The following is a 6,223-nucleotide window of genomic DNA, read 5'->3' as shown; positions in this document are numbered from 1 at the left end:
GTTTCGATATTTTGATATCATGCAATATTTACTTAAAAATGAAAAGAAAATGTGTATTATTTGTTAAATTTAAAGATATCCAAATGTATCCTTGTTTCAAAATTATCATTGTTGCCTGACTATATATTTTTCAATCAATATTCTACAATAAGAATTAGGTTACGAAACCAATCAAAATCCGTTTTGGTTCATATTTACTTTTAATGAGCTAATAAGGGGACTAAAAGAAGTGTTTAGCTTTGAAACTAATGGGAGAAAGAGACCTGTGTGTCTGCTTCAAACAAATAATTGGTATTTATATGGTTATTGCATTTAACTTTAATATATGTATCAAAATTCCTAAGTATACATTTAAAATTCAATTTACTACTAATGAAAACTAAATCTTTTACTTTAATTTAATGATATTTAAATAAAAATAATTGTCTATGTCCGTCAATCAATAATGACCATTTTATAATGCAATGTTCTACGTCCGTGCGTCAATGATGACCGCTTTGTGTCATCTGTTTCACAACTCTGAACAAGATGTAAAACTTGTCCAACTTTTTGGAAGTTAGGGTCCTCACTGCTGTAGTCAGCACTTCGGTGTTGACATGAATATCAATTATATTGTCATTTTAGTAAATTTCCTGCTTTATCACAGGAATAGATTACCTTAGCCGTATTTGGCACAACTTTTAGGAATTTTGGGTCATCAATGCTCTTCAACTTTGAACTTGTTTGGACTTGTTTGGCTTTATTACTATTTAGGTCCGAGTGTCACTAATGAGTCTTACGAAGACTAAACGCGCGTCTGGCGTATTAAATTACAAATCTGGTACCATTAACTATTGTTATTGTTTTCGGCTTGTGGGTATCAATACCACTTTGGTTTCTTCACTGTTAATCTATTTATGAATAGCCAATATTCATTGTCAAATTTGTTATCAATCATGTTACTTTGGATTTTAAACCAATAGCATATCTATATTGCTATCCTCTCTGTTAAAGATATGAATTGTACAAATCAATCATGGAAATCAAAAGCCGAAAGAGGATTTAGGTATGCACTCCGTCCATCTATCTGTCCATCCGTCCTCATTCTGACAAATAAGTTTTACACATCTTTTTTTATCATGCTTTAAGATATTTATTAGATATTTGGTATTTAGTTTCATCATGACCAGTTATACAGATCATGATCGAATTGTCAATTTGTTTTGGTGTGATGAGTTTGTGCAGTTCAGTCATTTATATCTAAATAAACAAATACGCAACCTCTTGATTTGAGTATTGTTTCGACTAAAAAAAATACATTTCGTATGGAGGTGTTGTTGGAATGTAGCTTTTGTAAAATGGAAAGTACAAATGTTGAAATTTTAAAACTGGTAAATGAGAAGATATTTGTAAATAAAGAAACAAATACTGTTGTTACTATACGTGGACTATATATTTGTGTTGTGACTTCTTTCGATTGCAATCATACCAATCAAGCCAAGCTGTCCAACCCCCCTTTAGGTTAGTGCCTTCTAAATACGGTTAAATCTTGCTCCATTTCTACTTTGGCTTTACATGATAAAAGTTGTATTTTGTTGATTAAATTTTATATTGTTTTCACTGTTTTTGGTTTTCTTTTACTTAGATACTTTATAGCCCTTTTACATTTAGCATCCATTGTCTCCGTATAAATCAGTTCACAATCCAGAACAAGCTGTGGTCGGTCCGCATCCCCGAATCTCCATCAGAATTGTTCCTGCTACAAATGTATTGATTATGTGTCATGGATATATACTCCATATCCATAGTTTTTTTTATTATACATGTTACTGTAAATGTTAGGCGTTACGAAAGATGCGATCTTCAAGATCATTGAATGTGTATTATTGTTAACAATTTCGAAACTTACCCTTGGTTCAAAATTATCATTAATGTCTTACTATTTATTTAACAGTAAACAATTTACAATAAAAAAAAATAAAAGGCTACGAAACAAATCAATATCCGTTTTACTTCACATCTTACTTTTAATGAGCTAATTAGGGGACTAAATAATTATTTAACTTTGGAACACATAGGAGAAAGAGTCCTGTGTGTCTACTTCGAAAAATAATGGGTGAATATAGATTATTGCATTCAATTTAGTTATGTATATCGAAATTCTTAAATATACATTTAAAATTCAATTTAGGAAAACTAAATATTTTACTTATATTTAATGATATTCAAATAAATATGAAGTTCTATGTCCGTTCATCAATGATGACCATTTTTACAATTTTTAGTTTCATATCCTCCATCAGTAATTACCATTTAACAATTAAATTTTCTATGTGTGTCCTTCATTAATGATCATTTTACAATTAAATATCATATGTCTGTCCGTCATTGATGGCAATTTTACAATTAAATATTCTATGTCTGTCCTTCATTGATGATCATTTTACAATTAAATAGTCTATGTCTGTCCGTCATTGATGGCAATTTTACAATTAAATAGTCTTTGTCTGTTCGTCATTGATGATGTTTACAATTGAATATTCAATGTCTGTCCGTCATTGATGACCATTTTACAATTAAATATTCTTTGTCTGTTCGTCATTGATTATCATTTTATAATTAAATATTCTATGTCTGTCCGTCATTGATGATAATTTTATAATTAAATATTCTATTTCGTCCGTCATTGATGATCATTTTATAATTAAATATTCTATGTCTGTCCGTCATTGATGATGTTTACAATTAAATATTCAATGGCTGTCCGTCATTGATGACCATTTTACAATTAAATATTCTATGTCTGTCCGTCATTGATGATCATTTTATAATTAAATATTCTATGTCTGTCCGTCATTGATGATGTTTACAATTAAATATTCAATGGCTGTCTGTCATTGATGACCATTTTACAATTAAATGTTCTAGATCCGTCTGTCATTGATGATCGTTTTACATTTTAATGTCTCTATGTCTGTCCGTCAATGATGACCATTTTACAATTAAATATTCTACGTCTGTCCGTCAATGATGATCATTTTACAATTAAATATTCTACGTCTGTCCGTCAATGATGATCATTTTACAATTAAATAGTCTATGTCTGTCCGTCATTGATGACCATTTTACAATTAAATATTCTACGTCTGTCCGTCAATGATGATCATTTTACAATTAAATATTCTACGTCTGTCCGTCAATGATGATTATTTTACAATTAAATAGTTTATGTCTGTCCGTCATTGATGACCATTTTACAATTAAATATTCTACGTTTGTCCGTCAATGATGATCATTTTACAATTAAATAGTCTATGTCTGTCCGTCATTGATGACCATTTTACAATTAAATATTCTACGTCTGTCCGTCAATGATGATCATTTTACAATTAAATAGTCTATGTCTGTCCGTCATTGATGGCAATTTTACAATTAAATATTCTTTGTCTGTTCGTCATTGATGATGTTTACAATTAAATATTCAATGGCTGTCCGTCATTGATGACCATTTTACAATTAAATATTCTATGTCTGTCCGTCAATGATGACCATTTTACAATTAAATATTTTACGTCTGTCCGTCAATGATGATCATTTTACAATTAAATAGTCTATGTCTGTCCGTCATTGATGACCATTTTACAATTACATATTCTACGTCTGTCCGTTAATGATGATCATTTTACAATTAAATAGTCTATGTCTGTCCGTCATTGATGACCATTTTACAATTAAATATTCTACGTCTGTCCGTCAATGTTGATCATTTTACAATTAAATAGTCTATGTCTGTCCGTCATTGATGACCATTTTAAGATTAAATATTCTATGTCTGTCCGTCATTGATGATCATTTTAAAATTAAATATGCTATGTCTGTCTGTCATTGATGACCATTTTACAACTATGTCTGTCCGTCAATGATGTACATTCTACAATGAAATGTTCTATGTCTGTCCGTCATTGATGAACATTTTACAATTAAATAGTCTATGTCTGTCCGTCATTGATGATCATTATACAATTAAATGATCTGTATCCTTCCGTCAATAATTACCATTTTACAATTCAATGTTCTTTATCCGTCCGTCATGGATGACCTTTTGACAATTAAATGTTCTATGTCTATCCGTCATTGGTGACCATTTTACAATTAAATATTCTATGTCTGTCCGTCATTGATGATCATTTTAAAATTAAATATGCTATGTCTGTCTGTCATTGATGACCATTTTACAACTATGTCTGTCCGTCAATGATGTACATTCTACAATGAAATGTTCTATGTCTGTCCGTCATTGATGAACATTTTACAATTAAATATTCTATGTCAGTCCGTCAATGATGATTATTTAACCATTAAATATTCTATGTCTGTCCGTCAATGTGAACATTCCACAATTAAATATTCTATGTCTGGCCGTCATTGATGATCAATGTACAAATAAATTCTAAGTCTGTCCGTCAATGATGATCATTTTACAATTAAATTTTCGATATCTGTCAGTCATTGATGATAATTTCACAGTTAAATAGTCTATGTCTGTCCGTCATTGATGACCATTTTACAGTTATGTCTGTCAGTCATTGATGACCATTTTACTATTAAATATTCTATGTATGTCCGTCAATGATGACCATTTTACAATTAAATGTTCTATGTCTGTCCGTCGTTGGTGGACATTTTACAATTAAATATTCTATGTCTGTCCGTCAATGATGATCATTTTTCCATTAAATATTCTATATGTCTGTCCGTCAACGATGAACATTCTACAATTAAATATTCTATGTCTGTCCGTCATGGATGAACATTTTACAATTAAATATTCTATGTCTGGCCGTCATTGATGATCAATGTCAATTAAATAGTCTATGTGTGTCCGTCAATGATGATCATTTTACAATTAAATTTTCGATATCTGTCCGTCATTGATGATAATTTCACAGTTAAATATTCTATGTCTGTCCGTCAATGATGATCATTTTACAATTAAATTTTCGATATCTGTCCGTCATTGATGATAATTTCACAGTTAAATATTCTATGTCTGTCCGTCAATGATGAACAGTTTACAATTAAATAGTCTATGTCTGTCCGTCAATGATGATCATTTTACAATTAAATTTTCGATATCTGTCCGTCATTGATGATAATTTCACAGTTAAATATTCTATGTCTGTCCGTCAATTATGATCATTTTAAATTAGATTTTCGATATATCCATCATTGATGATAATTTCACAGTTAAATATTCTATGTCTGTTCGTCAATGATGAACAGTTTACAATTAAATGGTCTATGTCTGTGTGTCAATGATGATAATTTTACAATTACATTTTCGATATCTGTCCGTCATTGGTGATAATTTCACAGTTAAATATTCTATGTTTGTCCGTCAATGATGAACATTCTACAATTAACTATTATATGTCTGTCCGTCATTGATGATCATTCTACAATAAAATATTCTCTATCCCCCGTCATAGATAAACATTTAACGATATGTTGAGAAATGACTTTAGGCAACGACCGACGGTGATTCTGACTTGGGACATTGTTCAATAAAGTTCAGTAAATATAAAGTTAGAAGTAAATGGTCTTGATCTTAACACGGTCTTTGATTGCCACGTCAGATTAGGTTAGGATTTGATCTAAAAGATTTTGAGACATTGTATACTCTTGCTTTTATAAATAGCTGTATATCAAAAGACAAAACTCACAAATGAGAAATAACGATAACGTTTGTCTTTTCATTATTTCTACAGTTTGTGTTTGTAGTTAAACTTTGAATATAATACAGAGAAACGTGCGCATAATTTTTCCGTCGTGATGTTAATTATCAACATACATACATTTTGTACATATAAATAGCTACTTTATTGAAATATCGGCTCTACTTTTAGTTATATTAACTACTACAATGATCGTAATGGCAGTTTAATTATGCTTCGAGTTAAATTAATAGAAAATCTTGATCTTGATAAAATCTATCAATGACAAGTCAAAATAAATTCTTACTGTAAAATATCCTAATTGTAACAATAGAGTTATATCGATTTTGTTTAAAATTAAATCGCAACTTATGACAATGAAATTTTAATTACCAGACGTGAAATAATAGCCGGGTTCATGTAACTTTGATTGACAAGTATTTAAACAATAAACTCGAGAGCGTTAAATGAACTTGAAATGGACATTCTTGTATTGTAATAGATTTCACTTATTGATCAACGATTTGAGT

Source organism: Mytilus galloprovincialis, chromosome 12 (assembly GCF_965363235.1).
Source record: "Mytilus galloprovincialis chromosome 12, xbMytGall1.hap1.1, whole genome shotgun sequence".
Lineage (NCBI taxonomy): Eukaryota > Metazoa > Mollusca > Bivalvia > Mytilida > Mytilidae > Mytilus > Mytilus galloprovincialis.
The sequence above is the reverse complement of the archived record's forward strand: the minus strand, read 5'-3'. Positions refer to the sequence as shown.